Source organism: Corvus kubaryi, unplaced genomic scaffold (assembly GCF_017639235.1).
Source record: "Corvus kubaryi isolate FWS band 111438036 unplaced genomic scaffold, C.kubaryi_AGA036_p1.0 37341, whole genome shotgun sequence".
Classification (NCBI taxonomy): Eukaryota; Metazoa; Chordata; class Aves; order Passeriformes; family Corvidae; genus Corvus; species Corvus kubaryi.
Genome location: NW_024581112.1, coordinates 2,137,919 through 2,152,941, shown reverse-complemented (window position 1 = coordinate 2,152,941; position 15,023 = coordinate 2,137,919). Strand labels below are relative to the sequence as shown.

General features: G+C 39.4%; 1 long non-coding RNA gene across 2 annotated transcripts in view; it reads right to left on the bottom strand.

Moving 5' to 3' along the window:
- Positions 1-10,941, bottom strand: part of LOC121666250 — a 30,862-nt gene extending 19,921 nt beyond the window's left edge. Inside the window, exons 1-5 of one of the 2 annotated variants that reach the window (XR_006016630.1) lie at positions 10,018-10,941; positions 8,876-8,992; positions 4,586-4,711; positions 3,392-3,597; positions 1,832-2,073 (exon numbers count right to left, since the gene is read on the bottom strand). This is a non-coding gene — a long non-coding RNA (uncharacterized LOC121666250). The remainder of the gene's footprint in view (positions 1-1,831; positions 2,074-3,391; positions 3,598-4,585; positions 4,712-8,875; positions 8,993-10,017) is intronic. The other variant, XR_006016629.1, reaches the window with a different exon arrangement.
- Between the last annotated feature and the right edge of the window lie 4,082 nt (positions 10,942-15,023).

Below are 15,023 nucleotides of genomic sequence, written 5' to 3'. Positions count from 1 at the left end.
CCAAAGCCCTGGGGATTTTTGCACAAGTCCTTAGAACCTCTGCCTTCTACACTAGAGGAGTATGTTTGAACTCTCCATGTAAGACATTAATCTGGGGGCAACCAGAGAGAGCAAACCAAAGCAGTTACCAAATTATTGTAAATGTGGGAGCTAATATCTAACCCTGTGCCCCATTTTTTTATTTCTTTTGAATAACGTGCTTAACTGCATCCTTCATGACCAATCATTTCTTGAACTTTGTATTAATTTAACATATCAAGATGAATGTAAGCAAACAGCTTACATTCAAAGCTCCAGAGTAGCCCATCAGAGAGGAGCCTGTTTTTCATATTCCTTGACCTACTACCACATCCCACAATGGGTAACATTTAGGGTGGATGAAGTGCCGTGACTTGAAGTGTGAGAGATGATGATGGCCCATCCAGGAGTAGGAATGACTGAAACCTGCTGTCAGCCTTCTCATTAAAAAGCCAGGAACTGGGACCACAAATCCTTCGAGGACAGAAAATATGGTGCCACAGAAATGACATGACATATAAAAAACTGGCTGAAGTAGTTCCAAAATGTTTCCAAGAGTGATGTCCCCAACAGGAATCACATTACTAAAGAAGATAACATATATAATTCCGTAGCTGGTGCAGTGTAGCCCTGGTGCCCAGTACATACTGTATTGCCATGCTAGCAGCACTATTGAGTTTGCAAGGCCTCAGGACAGCAGCTTTTCAAGTTTACTTTGTCTCAACTTCTCTTGATCTGCCTGCAATTTCCCAGCTTAGCTATAACAGAATTTCTTCTAATGACCATGTGGTGATGCTGAATTTGCTGTATTTTTTCTTATCTTAGTATGGTACAATAGTTTTATCCTGATATTCTCTGTAAAAGACATGGCACGATAGCAGAGACCTTGGAAAGCAGGGACACAGGAGATGGTCTAGAGAAGTGCAAGCATGGGATGGTAAGAGATGGGACAGTCTCACACAGGAGCCCCAGCACTATACACAGCTCACCAGTGCTCAGCTGGAGAAATGCAGACTGAGAGCTGAGCAAAACCTCATGCAGAGGCACAAAGAGAATGGAGAACAAACATGCAGCTTGTTGGAGTAGTGGAGGGGAGTTCACTGCTTTTTCCCTGGAGCGTCTCTGGCAAGAGTTCGCTTCAGGTGCAGCCACATAGCATGCTAGCAAGCTTCTCCCTTTCCCCTGTGTAGCTGTTCAGGCGCTGATATCACACACACACACACACACACACTTAAGCCAGATAGCTCAATATTACCAGGGACAAAGAGTCAGGAGGGCTCGCTGCATGGTAAATTCCTCGATTGAGGTTTACTCCGTCCTCGGCAGAGGAAGCCAGAGACGAAGCCGAAGCAGGCTGCTCGTAAGCAGACTTACACAGTGTCACAGAGCCAGTGATGTGAGGGCACGGGGGCGGTACAAAGGCGGGACCAGGGAAGGGAACCAGTGAGGGGAGGGAAAGGGCAGAGCCGGGAAGCAGGTCAAGCATGCAGCCGCACAGGTCGCTGGGAGATGGACTTTTCCTTTAACCAGGGTCTGGGGTGTGTAGGGTTACAATTCATTCCCAAGACATTGTGGGAGAGGCTTTTCCTTTCTTTACAGAAATAAGAAGGCTATTTCAAACATCTGACTTTTTCTACCAGCAGGCCTCTGCTACCTCGGGGCTCTCCAGCCCCTCAGCCATCACAGCTGCTGGCTCGGTGACCCCAACAGCTTGTGTGAAATAGACCGTGGATAGGAAATTCAGCTGCACCATGAACTACTCAGTAAAGAGGAAGCAAGGTGCACGACACATTAGCAAACACAGAAATATTACTTCAAGAAGCTCCCAAGATGAGAAGGGAGAAATCAAAAATATCATATTCTTCATGGCCAAAGATTTGAGCTGCATGATTCTCTCTTACTTCTGAAAGCTTCAATGCCCAAGGGGCACTGGAAGGCTGAGCATAATACCAGGAGAAGTAGCAGATACTAGGAAGCAGGAGTATGACAGCTCTATACTATTCAATTTCTTTCTTTTAAAGTACTTATTTTTTCCATGATGACTTCTGTGGGCTTCTGTGGGATAATAAACATTATTTAATTAGACAGGTAATTTTCCATTTGGACTTAAAATAAATTCTTGGCATTACACATAACGTGCTTCTTCTTTTGCCCTTAATTAAAATGTGAGGGTAATGATATGTAGGTATGGTTTTGCTTACAGAGGCGATTCCATGCCAGGATTTTGCATTATTAGTATGTGTTATTCAAAATAATAATAATTTCCTTCCTTCACCCATCCAAATTTAAAAGCAAAACTGCTCAAACATGTGATTTTTTTTCCTGGTAGATTTTTTGTAAGTCCACTGATATCTAGCAGTAGTTTAAATGCCTACACTCTTCTGGTTTCTACTTGGTCAAAACTGAGTTAATTTGTTGTTGCATACAGTCTGTTTGTGTGACTTAAGCAGTAATATAGGGAGCAGAATATTTTCTAAATATTTTATTATATTTAAATAAAGTATAAAATATTTTCTAATATTTTTCTTCCTATGTGACAGGAAATCAGTATTTTTCTAATTATCAGTCCAGTGTCTTAAACATACTTGAGAAATGACTAACCAGTAAATCTGCTGTCAGAATGTCATATTGCAATTCACATTGCTGGCTTTCATTTCCACTCCATTGAATTCCAACACTCTTAAGTGTCACAGAAATCACAGAAATGCACAAAGAATTGTGATATTGTTGTGGAAGCAGCAGCTCAACAGCTTCAGCTCTGGCTAACTTCCTGTTCCACTGGTTTTGCGATCAATTTTTGTAATTAATTACATTTGAATTCAAGTGCCCTGGGAAAATCAGACAGATATTAAATTTTAGGACTTGTAATTTGTTATTCAAGTCACCGTGTCTTTCTGAATCTGAAAATGAGTACCTTGCATGCCGCTTTGAGGTTGAGCAGTGTGAGGTTCTGATGATATAAGGCAAATTCTGGTGAGCTCTGTACATTTAATGTTTACCAATAGTTTTTCTGTGTCACAGTGGAGACTTTTCTGCCACTGATCCAGGCTGAGCATTAAGTGCAAGTACAAGTCAAATATTCAGTTCTTCTGTAACAACTTTCAATCTTTTGTGTATGAAAATATATGTATCTAATGGATGAAGAAAACAATTTTATATTTTGACTCTACACTGAAGCAGAGGACCATATATGAGATAGAGACATTTAAAATTTCATACACCATCTGTATCTTTTTCCTTTTTAACTGTAAAGGCAATTTAAATGTTACATTCTTCACTCTTACTGTTATTACAGTAGTCTCCTTCATGAAAGCAGATGACTTAACCAAGAAAATACTGTATTTCAGAGACATTGAGGGGAAAGAATACCTACCCTGTTACAGGAGGTTTTCCTTGAAGATACCTCTTATTAAACTTTTGACTTGGAACACCTGTCTCCTCAGTTCTTCAGAATGGCTTGGGCTGCACTTGTTTATCTGTGTTATGATAAACTGAGACATAGGAATAGTTTCCTATTATAAAGTCAGTAGGTCAAGCTGACCATCTGCAAAATAAACATTTCCATGGGATGGCTGGAAGCTGTAAAAAAAAGAGGTTGAAAATTAAACCTGAACAAAACTAGCAAGACCTCTGTTCACAGTATGTTGCTCATATGAAGAGTCCATCCTTGCGTGCCCCTGGTAGGCAAGGAAGGAAGAGTGAGACAACTTTAATGGGAGTACACTTTGCAAGATAATACTTGTAAGAAGAGTTTAGAGGGTTAATTTAGAATGATGATTAATGTTAGATTTAGGTGGTTAGACTTAGATTAAAAATTTTGCCTCTATTCTCCTGTTCTTGAAGTAATGAGTCCTTGTATACTACAATGCTCTGAACTGCTGTGGTCTCTCGTGTGTCTTCAGAAGAGAACAAACAAAAACTGACAGAAATGAAATCAGCAAATCGCCTTTACAAAATGTTGACAAAATTTTTTAGGCAGGGATGAAAAATGAAGAAAGATAGCATTAAGAAATAGAACATAGCCTGTGTTGAAAGAAGCAAACAAGAGAGCAGCACTGTATTCTCGAGGTGCTGGAAAGAGCAGAAGCAAGATGTTTTATTTTTATAATTTTTAGGGGTACTACCTTGCTAGATTCTATCTCTGTTTCACTTTATATAGTTCCAATTGGCTCACCACAATGAGCAACAATGGGGACTGCCTGGCCTCATTAATACCGAGTTGCCTCTGAGGCTTTCACAGACCATTTGTCACTTAAACCGTAAACATGTTCCAGAATGAAGCTACCCCCTTTGGGTTTAAAAAAACCAAACAAACCAAAATCCCAAAACCAGCCAGTTATCCTGTACCTGAGGAACATGTTTGAGTAGTTTTCAGAGATTATGGTTGAAGAATGTACACATGGGAAGCAAATTTTATGCATATCAAGAAGCACACCTGGACGAGAGGCTAACTGAAGCAAGTAGCTGCCAGGACACAGGCCTGTGTGACATTATGCTGCCCTTCAAGGGCTTTCTTCCAGAAGCTACAAAAGCATCAGGGTTGTCTTCTTTTCAGTTAAATACCTACCTGATGTAAGGGTTGCAGCAAGACTGATTATCTCATTTGTGCTAAGTTTGCTGAAAATCCTTAAACACACAGGAAGCATCTCTTCATCATTAAACTCCACTAGGTAAGTTGTGAACTCCTGCATACCTGTAATTTGAAGATGTGCTTTAAGTGCCTAGTGTGAAATAGAAATGGAGATGTATGCGTAGTAGAGCACTCTCCAGAGATGTGTTTTTATTTCTTTTCAAAATGACAGCCATTCCCACCTGCCCAAACCCCAAGGCACAAATGTAAGCAAAAGAAGACACTTTAGTATCAATTTGTAAAATATGTTCCCTAAAAACTCTCCAGTGCCATGGGAACTTTCAATCTACATTTTAACTAAATCATTTTTCTTGAAGCTAAATATATTCCAGTCTCCTGTGATGAAAAACAGTGGCAGACCAGGCAAGGTTTCCAAATGCAGTTCAGAAAGTTTCCGAAAACCTTTACTGAGACATTCAAAATAAAATTTTGAGGCATTCTCATCAATTTAATAGGCATGTCTGTATCAAAGCAATTAATGAGTCCTAAATTATGTAAATACTTTGTATACTTAATTTAGGGCTTAAATTCTACATATTTTAACTCCAAAACATTTATAAACCGACCCACTGGCATTTAGGTTTGGAAAATTAATTGTTGAGAATCTCAAGATCACAGAAAACAAGGGAAGATTTACTGTCAAAAAATACAGAGCCAAGTAAACTTCCAGAAAATCTTTCTCATCTTCCCATTGTGTCCAAGAGAGTGTGTCTCAGAAGAATGAAGAGATAATTTTGTTTTGGTGAAGATATGGAGCACATAGCACAGGAAGTGTTGATAAGTGGTATGGCATACACAGGTATAACATGTTTTCTTACTCTAGGTTTGTAGTTCATTGAGAACTACTCAAAATTCTGTCCTGGTCCCAGGTGAATGGACTTGGCTGCCCAGTTATCTGGATGTCCAGACAGTTCTGTCAATTTATGTTCTGCACAAAAAGGTTGCAATTGCTGTACAGCATAATGGGTCAAAGGCAGGAAAAGTTAATGACAGCACACCTGGTGTGACTGTTTCCCCTGCAGTTACCACTCTTGCTCCTTGTGACAGCAGAACTGGTAGTTCATTGCCCCAGTCCAGCCCCTCTCCTATTAAAACATCCTTGGGTGCTGCACATATGGCCAGGTTAGCTATGGGCCTCTGTGCATCTTTTGAAGCAGGGACTTTTGCTTAATTTTGTGCTTTACCAAAGCCAAATTGCTTTTGAGGTGATCCATATGACTCAGCAACTCTCACTAGTTTTCTAAATCCCATAAGCAACCAGCAAACAAGCCATAATGCTGCACCCAGTGTTAGTAATGCAGCCTAAAAAGATGAGCAGCACCTTCTTCTCCACTCCACGTTACTGTCCCTGATATCCCAGGGTGTGCTTGGCACAGGCGTCCGGACTCTCAGACACAGGTCAGAGCTGTGGGGAAGGCACCAGAAGTGGATTCTGATGCACTGGGATGAAGTAAGCAGGAACCTCACTTCAGCTTTTATGATTTATACACTGGAGCACTGGAAGTATTTTATTCCTCTCCCCCTTTTTTGCCAGCTACTGTTGAGGCCATGGCAATGATAATTGTCTTTTTTTTTTTTTTTTTTTTTTTTTTCTCCAGAGTCAAACTAACAGATGAAAGTGGACAAGAGGAAAAAGGTAATCAGCCAGAGAAACAGACTAGGGCTGTGTTTAGTGGGTGGAATCAAAAATACGGAGACTTAAGCCTATCAATATATTTTCAGACACTTGTGTAATAACAGCAATTGAGAGCTTTTATAGCTACACAAATCTGTCAAACAACTACTTCAGTGATATTTCAGGAGGGAACTGGGCAAAAAGCTTTTTACAGAGGTTTCAGGGAGTTCTGTCACACCTGATCTATGAGATACTGCTTTTAAGTATTGCAACAGCACCTCTGTGCCCAAGGTGGAAGAGGGAGGGCTATAAGGGAAACCTAAGCTGAAATAGAAAAGACAGGAACTCTTCTGAGGCAGCCAAAAGCTCCTCCCCAAAAGAACACTTTTGATGGTAGTGAAGGATGAGGAAACTAGACTCGGCAAGAAACAGAGCTGGGTGATGCAAGAGGCTCAAATGATGAAAAAAAAATTATCTGAAACAGAAGAAAGTTCCTTTTTAAAAGTGACAAATTCATGCTTATATTGAAAAAAAACCTCAACCTTAAAAACAGAACCTCATTATTCCACTCACGAGCATAGAGCTGAGGACTTAAGACCCTAAACAAAACCTAGTAACATGTTTTATTTATAAGAAAGCCATACTAAGATTGTTCATTACTTTCACTCCTGAGTTGTTATGAGAAAGCTCAGGTTTTATTCATACTGCATAAATTTGTAATACACATTGGAATTAAGAAATACTACAAAAAACAGATTACAGTCTTTAAAACATTGCTTTTACTTGGACACACCAAGGGTTTCAGCTAATTTGCATGGATATATAGGCAGATTGTATTTAAAATTTACATCTTTCTCTATTTGCCTTTCCTTTTTTCTTTCCTTGCTATTGGAACAGGAATGGCTTGATTTCACTGATACCAGAGCATCATATTGAGCAGGGAGGGTGTTCTTTCTCTCATTCTTGCCTGCACCTTTCTCCTCTCTTGATCAAGGGTACAAATGGGTTGCCCTTTAGGGTGACTCAGCTTCAACATCACCCAGCAGCCAGCTGCCCATTTAGGTTTGTATTTGCTTATCCCAGTCCTTCTGCTTCTTAAATTAAACACTGCTTAGGTCAAAAATAAACTGTCTGACCAGACAATGACCTTTCTTAGATCCCAGTTTAGCTTTTGAATTGCTAATATCCTTGTACATGAAATATGCCTCTTAAGAGGTGTCAGGGCATTTACTGGTCTTTGTTCCTACATATATTCCCAGGCAAGGTGACAGCTGCACAGCAAGTACATCGGTTATCTGGTTACCATTTATGTTCAGCACTCAAAAATTATCCAGAAATTGCCACGGGTACCATTTTTGACTTATGCCCTCTCCCTGTGCTTCCCTGCTACTTTACCAGGTATATTTAATGGATTAGCAATGACATCCAAAGAGAAAAAAACCAAACAACATGAAAAACAAGAACCTAAGAAACCCTGCTCACCTGGGCCAAGTGACCAGACTTGCTTGTGGCTGTGCCCTCCCAGTGTTTCACCTGCATACATTGCAAGGATGACACCGAGGGGCTTAATTGCCAGTAAAATCTGTGTATCAGGAGTTGCTCACATTACATCCAAAAACCCACCCACCTTAGCTATTACAGGAGCTCCAAACCCAAAGAAAACCAGCTGGAACCCAAAGCACTTGGAGCAGTGAATAAAGCAAGAACATGAAAATGTGTTGCGGATGAGAGAAAGGAAGAGTCTCTGGAGCCTGGGGAAGTAACAAAGATGCTACCTCTGCTTTTGTCTTGCCCAGGAAAAAACCCCAACTTGAAACAGCATAATCAGGAGTAACAACTTTGTAGGCAGGATGACTTGGAAGAAAGCAAGAACCAGTTAGTTCTTTTTTAGCTCTCCTACAATAGATTTTATCCTGGTATAATTTTAGATATCCCAAATTTTAGATATTCCAAATATTGGTAAGTGTCTTGTCACCAACTAAAAATTGCTGTTTGCTGGGAAAGCACATGTAAGTTTTTTAGCAAGGTCTTATTATTAAAAAAACCCCAAATATAAACCTTGCTAAGATTGTGGCTTATTTTCAGGCTGTAATTTTTCATGCATTCTGATCACACAGATATTTTTACAATTTAAATATCCACCCTAAATTCTGTTTTCTACATTTATTCTGAATATTTGATAGCACTTCTTTGACTTACATAATTTTCTAGATAGTGCAAAATGAACACTTTTAATTTTTAAAAATATTTTTATGTATTTCCTGTTTAGTGGCTGTTGCCAAGCTGTGTTTGGAAAGAATTTGTTCACTGACATTGAATAGCTGTCAATGTGTAGGAGAAAATATTAGCAAAAGCAAGGAAAAAAATTACTAATCTACCCTTTCCGATAGCAAGAAAAGTCAGAGGCATCTGAATACTGGTAACTGATACAGAGAATATGAACACCAAAGAATTCCTACTGCAATCTTGATGAAAAATCAAAGCACTTGGCTGAAAGGGAAGATAAGTAGAGTTTTTAACAGATAACTGAGATAGCTTTAGATTTCAGGTGTTCTTCCAGAGAACACAAAGTCACAGCTCTGCTGAGGAGGAGATAAAAAGGCTCAGCATACCTACAGAATACTGGTGTCCTCATGGTATTCCCAAGGATATCTGAGATCTACTCTGAAGATGATCTGGCCAAGGAAGACAATCCAGGCTATTTCCTCCATGCTTTCCAAAAGAATACACTAAGCAGATAAAAATATTCCTGACATTAGGGATTATGAGCCAAGCTTGTAATCGTAAAAATCGTTTTTATAACAGAAAGTTGCAGAGAAGCAAGTACAGGCTGCACCCAGAAACCAGTACAGGAAAATACCAGCTGGAATCTAACAGCAGAATATTCCTCTCAAACCGCCCAGCTTTATAAAGTACCAGCGGCCTTGCCTGTTGCATGCTTGCTCTCCTAAGTGGCTTAGTGGCACCTGGGGGCTCCAGAACCTACTTTGACATAGTTTTGATTTAATCTCCCAGGCACAGGGGAAGATTTTCAGCGACACTTCTAACAAAGGGAACCAGAATGTAAGACATTGCTTTCTTTATGCATTACAATTATCCCAGAACATTTTCCCCCTGTCCCTTAGATGGAGGAACCAATCTTTGAATATTTTGCATCCTGTCCTTGTTTCTCTTCAAGTTCCTGAGACATTCTTTCTGCACTTTCCTGTACAGATACTTTCTGCATTTTCCTGTACAGCTGAGCAGGCTATTTTTTCAAGGGAAGAAAAAGGAAAAGAAATGTAATTTTGCATCAAGTAAAACATAACAAGTTACATCCTCCTGTAAAAGAGAAAACAATCAGGATCTCATGGTGCTTGCAAAGCTACCCCATTTTCTGAAAGCTGACTCAGTGCTTGTTCATAATGTTTGTAAACTGGAAGCTGAATCAAAATAAGTTTAAAAGGCTGCCAAGTCTTTGCTCCCACCTTTCAGTAGAGGAGACGGAGCTGAAAGCAACAGCAGGATACACTGATGTTGGCATATTGAAGGAATTTTCTCTCCACAAAGAAAAAAGCAAAAACAGTCCTGTGAGCTGAGAAGATGAGGAGAAAATTGAAGAAATAAAACCAGTGACTTTGACAAGTAAATATAAAATAAACTGTAAAACACAGGTAGAAATGGCAGACTCCTTCCAAATACTGAGAAGTGTGAATACTGTGAAAAAATAATTTAGAAAGTAATTTAGTTCAACGCTTAGCAATTGTTTACCTACCTGCATCTGTTGCTGGTCCGTCTTTTCCATGTTTCTATTAATTGAGCAAAGTCGTATATGTTTGCAGAGGAAAAAAGCCTTGCTGTTATCACCCCTAGAGAAACTGCAGAGAGAATTCTAGTCTGTGTACATAAACAGACAGGAGACTGTGGAAAGAAGTAAATAGGGAAAAAACCCATTTATTTGTTTTCTCCCACAATACAATTGATTTAAACATAAGGAAGTATGAAAAATTCAGTGCATGTAAACTTAGGGAAGTATAATCAGCCCAATTGCTTAAGACCTTGTCTTGGAGGACTGACAGAATTTGATCCCAAAGCTACTTTCAGCTTGGTAACAGTAAATATGTAATTAACAGCAAACTGCTCTGTTGATCTTCTCTGTCATTTAAGTCTAACAGAGGGATAATGTCAAAAACCTTTCCTTCCACTTGATATGGTTTGGAACAATTAGATTAAAAATAAACAGAGTGTTTTTCCAAAAGCCTGCCATTGTTGATTTTCCACAGGAATGTCCTGGGTCCCATAAGGCAGGTGTTGCTGCAGTGTATTAGAAATGAGAGGCAGCAGCTCAGGGTTTGTGTAAGAGACATTATGTATGCTACAGTGCCTCGCTGGGTTCATGCTAAAGAGCCGCTTCCCAGAGCTTTAATTGGCACTTAGCTTCTTTTACAGCTTGTTCGCCCAGACAACCTGCATCGTGTAGCCAGTTAAAGTGTAGCTGAGAGTATTACAAAGTACATCTTTACAGGAAATAGGAACATTCATTTGATAATTGGCATGAAAACTTGGCCATATTAGATTTAAAAGTCATTAGTTTTGCATCTGTGAGATGCTGAGTGCTTTTCCACCTCTGGGCATGCACAGCCACCAGGAGCACTAGCTAAACTGCCTGGAGGGACCTGTTCCATGTGAGCTGCTTGGTGCTGAATGTGGCTACAGCCACTGTAGATGGCGAAGGGGCATCACCACCCTCCCAGCCCCGGGCATCGCCACCCTCCCAGCCCCAGCCGTATGCACAACCCCAAAAACAGTTAGCCAGAGGTTTCTGAGTGGTGTATTCCCCATTCATGTTCCAAGATATCTCACAATAACTCCAGTTTGAGTGAGAAAGTGCACTTTGGTTGCAGACCTAGAGATGCAGGAAGAGTACCAAGTAATGCAACCTGCAACAATCAGGAACCACTTGTTCAATAAACCCAAAGTATTCCTTAGGAGCATGCTGACTGCTGAATGAATATCTTGGACAAAAGTAAGAGGGGAAGTGCAGGGAAATGGGATGGCAGGCTTGGGTATGTACAGATGAAAAGATGTCTACCTCCCAGAGACGGGACTTCATGGCTTCCAGACTGTGGGGGATTAACTACAGTGTGTTTTGGTTCCTTGAGAATTATTGCTTTCCAATTCTTTCTTCTAAGAAACTTGGAATTAAATTCTTTACTATAATTATGAAGTAATAACATGTTTTTTATTTGTAATTCATACACATGTGCATATATATATAGATATACACATTTCAAAGAGAGGTACTTTTGGGTTTTGTTATGGTTTTGGTTTGTTGGGGTTTTTTGTTTTTTTTAAGGATGAGAAAAGTGTTGGGGAAAGAGAGAAGAAAATAAATGTGCTTCCACAGAAAAAGCAGTTTTTCACTGCTGCTATTAAAATTCAGGTACATTCCCATGGAGAAATTAGTGAAAAGTTTGCTTTTATTTTTTTAACTGAAAATATACAGAAGAACTCTGTGCATTAATAAATTGATATATTTAGTAAATTTTCATTTTGCTGTTTATACTTTACATTGAACCACTCTCTCTCCTCTCCTCTTGCACTTACCAATTCCAAGAGCAATCACTACAGTCTTGCTTGCTAAGCAAGATTCTTCTTTAAAATAAGGTATCCCTAAATAGTGATTGCTCATCACTATTGATGATGTTTTTAAAAACTCTGGAAGTATAGAGAAGATCTATGAACAAAGTGGGAATAGTCACAAGAAAATGTTACTGAGTTTTAATGTCAATTAAGCTTAGCTTGCCTGAGTAAACCACAAGCATGTATTAAACAGCAATATGAGAGTGCACACTGCAGCAAAACAGTGCCAGCAGGTTGATACTGCATATCAATCTTCAGCTGTTTCTGCCTTTTAACTTCATTCACTGCAGCCTTTTTACTGATGATTGAGGTGAAGGGATACATGTTATGAAGGAGTACAGCAAATCTTTATAACCTTTTCTTCAAAGGGTGGATTTTACAGACCCCTCAAGACAGTTACAAACTGTTTCTTAATACATTAAGGCCTGTGTAATGGATTACCACAGTTTTGACTAATTTACCTTCTGACAAAGCAGTAACACATGGCTTTACAATGCACAGCCCCTGCTAGTTAAAAAAGTTCCTCAAAATGAGGTCTGCCACCCAACTCCAATGTAGAATCCACCCTTTTCTCATCTCTGCAGTACTATTTTCAAAAGGATTTTCAGAAGCATTTGTGTATGATGAATTTCATCGGACTGTGGCACAAGAATCGTGATGTCTGCATCCAAACTATCCAGCACACATACCTAATAAATATCATAAACAAATACACCAGGGCTGCAAGCTTCTCTGTGATTCATACAAATGGATTTGCTAACTCAACCTGACAACTCAGCTGATTAGACAAATAAAGTGTCTTGGGTAACACCAGTGTCAATAATTACATTTTCCAAATGGGACAGCTATATTTCAAGCTGAAAATGAATGTACAATTGCTCTTAGAGATCACAAAAAAGCTTGTACAAGAGCTAACAAGAAAAAGCAGGTATTTTATGAAAGACTGTCTCTTTTCTAGTCCTTGTTTATACTAGAGGTTTCTAGGGGAGGCACACTTTAGTCAAGAGACGTGTCAATGTACAGGGCTGCTGAGCTCTGCTGGGCGTATGAACTCTGGAGGTGGCAACACAGGCTAGCCAAGAGAGACACCAAACCTGCAAACAAATCCTCCTCTCTCCATCCCTCTGACCCACCCCCTAAATTCCTCCCACCCCTGGGAAGCACAGTGTGCCCAAGAGACAGGACTAGGATAACGGGCCAGTGCGGGAGACATTCATTGCGGCAACCTCGCCACGCATCGAGGGATGGGGGAGTGCATGGGCAGGGCAGAAAAAGTTATGGACCTTAGAAACACCTAGAAAAATAAAATGTACAGAAAAATGTTAGGAACTGCTGGGTTATACAGTGCACTGACAAAAGGTGTGAACAACCAGCCCCCATCAGAGAAGCTCTTGGAACTCAAAGGAGAGAAGCCAAAATCTGTAATGTTTCTGATGCCTGCTTGAAATACTGAGCTGCAGCCAAAGAGAACTAGAAAGCACTCAAACTGCTCAAGGGAGAATACTAAAATGAAAGAAGATACCATTAAGATAATTTTGCATACAGGAGATCTGTACAAGACAGCTCTTCCTCTAAAAGGAAGTAGCAATTTTGTGATCTTTAAAATTAATTTGGATACTCTCATTGCTTTTGCAGAAAGCTTTCCAGAGAAAATTGAAATGAAAAAGGGTTTTTAGAATTAAGAATGATTTGAGATGATGTGACAATGTTCAAATGATGCTGTAACATTTGAAGAGTGAATTAGTCTCATTACCAGCCTCTTCTTTTTTTCCCTAGCACTGAATTTTTAAGAGCAATTTTGCAAAAATTATCACAAATGTCCATTTATTTAATAGTGTCCTTTTATTTAAAAAGCTTTCATTGGCAATATAAAGAGTAAACTACTCGAGAACATGAAAATTTTGTCAGTGGATTTGATATGATTCTAAAATTGAAAAAAATTAATGAGATGATTTCATGAGTTCTCAATTGTTCCAAAGAGTCTGTTTCAAACCAGTAACTAGCAAAATAAGCAAAATGTACTATGTTAGAGATTATTTTTCCCCAAAGCCCAAAATATTAAAATTGAGCCTACACATGTTTTGTGTTCTTTTGAACAGTAGAAAACAGCCATCAAAGAACCGATGACTGCATAGTAGAAACAGAGACTGATTGCTTTTCTCAACTAGCAGAATGAGTGCAGAACTTGAATTTCCTTTTTATGTGCCATTTCAATATGATGCAAAATGCCAACTTGTATAAAAGGGATAAATATGCGCAGTGCTGGGAAGCGAAAGCTGTGCTTGTCAGTGCACCAGCCACGGCACACCTTGGCCAAGGGAAAATCTGAACGTCTTACAGCTCCACCTACTGAACCAAGAAGAAATTATTGGAAGGGGTATAATTAGTCAGTGTAATGAACTGTAGCAGCTGAGGGTCTGTGTAGACCCTGGAACAGATTTGACACTGCAGTCTGATCAGCACTTGTACTCCTGCTCAGTATCAGGGAGTATCAGATACAATAATTCAAAGTCGTGGAACTTGCCCTGTTTGAAGCAGCAGCTTGTTTTTGAAACTCCCAGGAATTTTAAAGAGCTCATTCCTGCCTTTTCTTATAGTGATTGATTAGCACAAAAATCAAGGCTTGTCACTTCAGAAGGATGCTGCTACTCTGGTGTTTTTGATGAAGCAACAGATACTCTGTTTATTCAAGGACCATGAAGTGAACAAGCATTTGCTCGTATTTTTTCATGTATGACAAAAGCTAATGAAAAGATCAGCCAATGTGAAGTTCACTTTGAACTGGAGGAATACCAGGGAGGTTAAAAAAAACGTAATGTTTTAAAGAAATATAATCATGTAGCTACACTTTTAGCAAAAGATTAATCTCTTTAATCTAAGGACAGTAAGCATGAGTTAAATAGGCTATTTCAATGAATGCTGGTCTTTATATATATATATGCATATATATATGAGCCTTGTGGGTTCATAAAGCGGCTCAGAGCCAGAAATTCTGGTTATTGTAGAAACCTTTAAGACAACAGGAGTTCAGACCAATATTTCCTACATCTTGAGACCATGTTGTCAGGGGAGAAATAAGTAAAGATGGAGAAGCAGAAGTTCTTAATCAATAACTTGTGTTTAGCACTTACTAAGAAA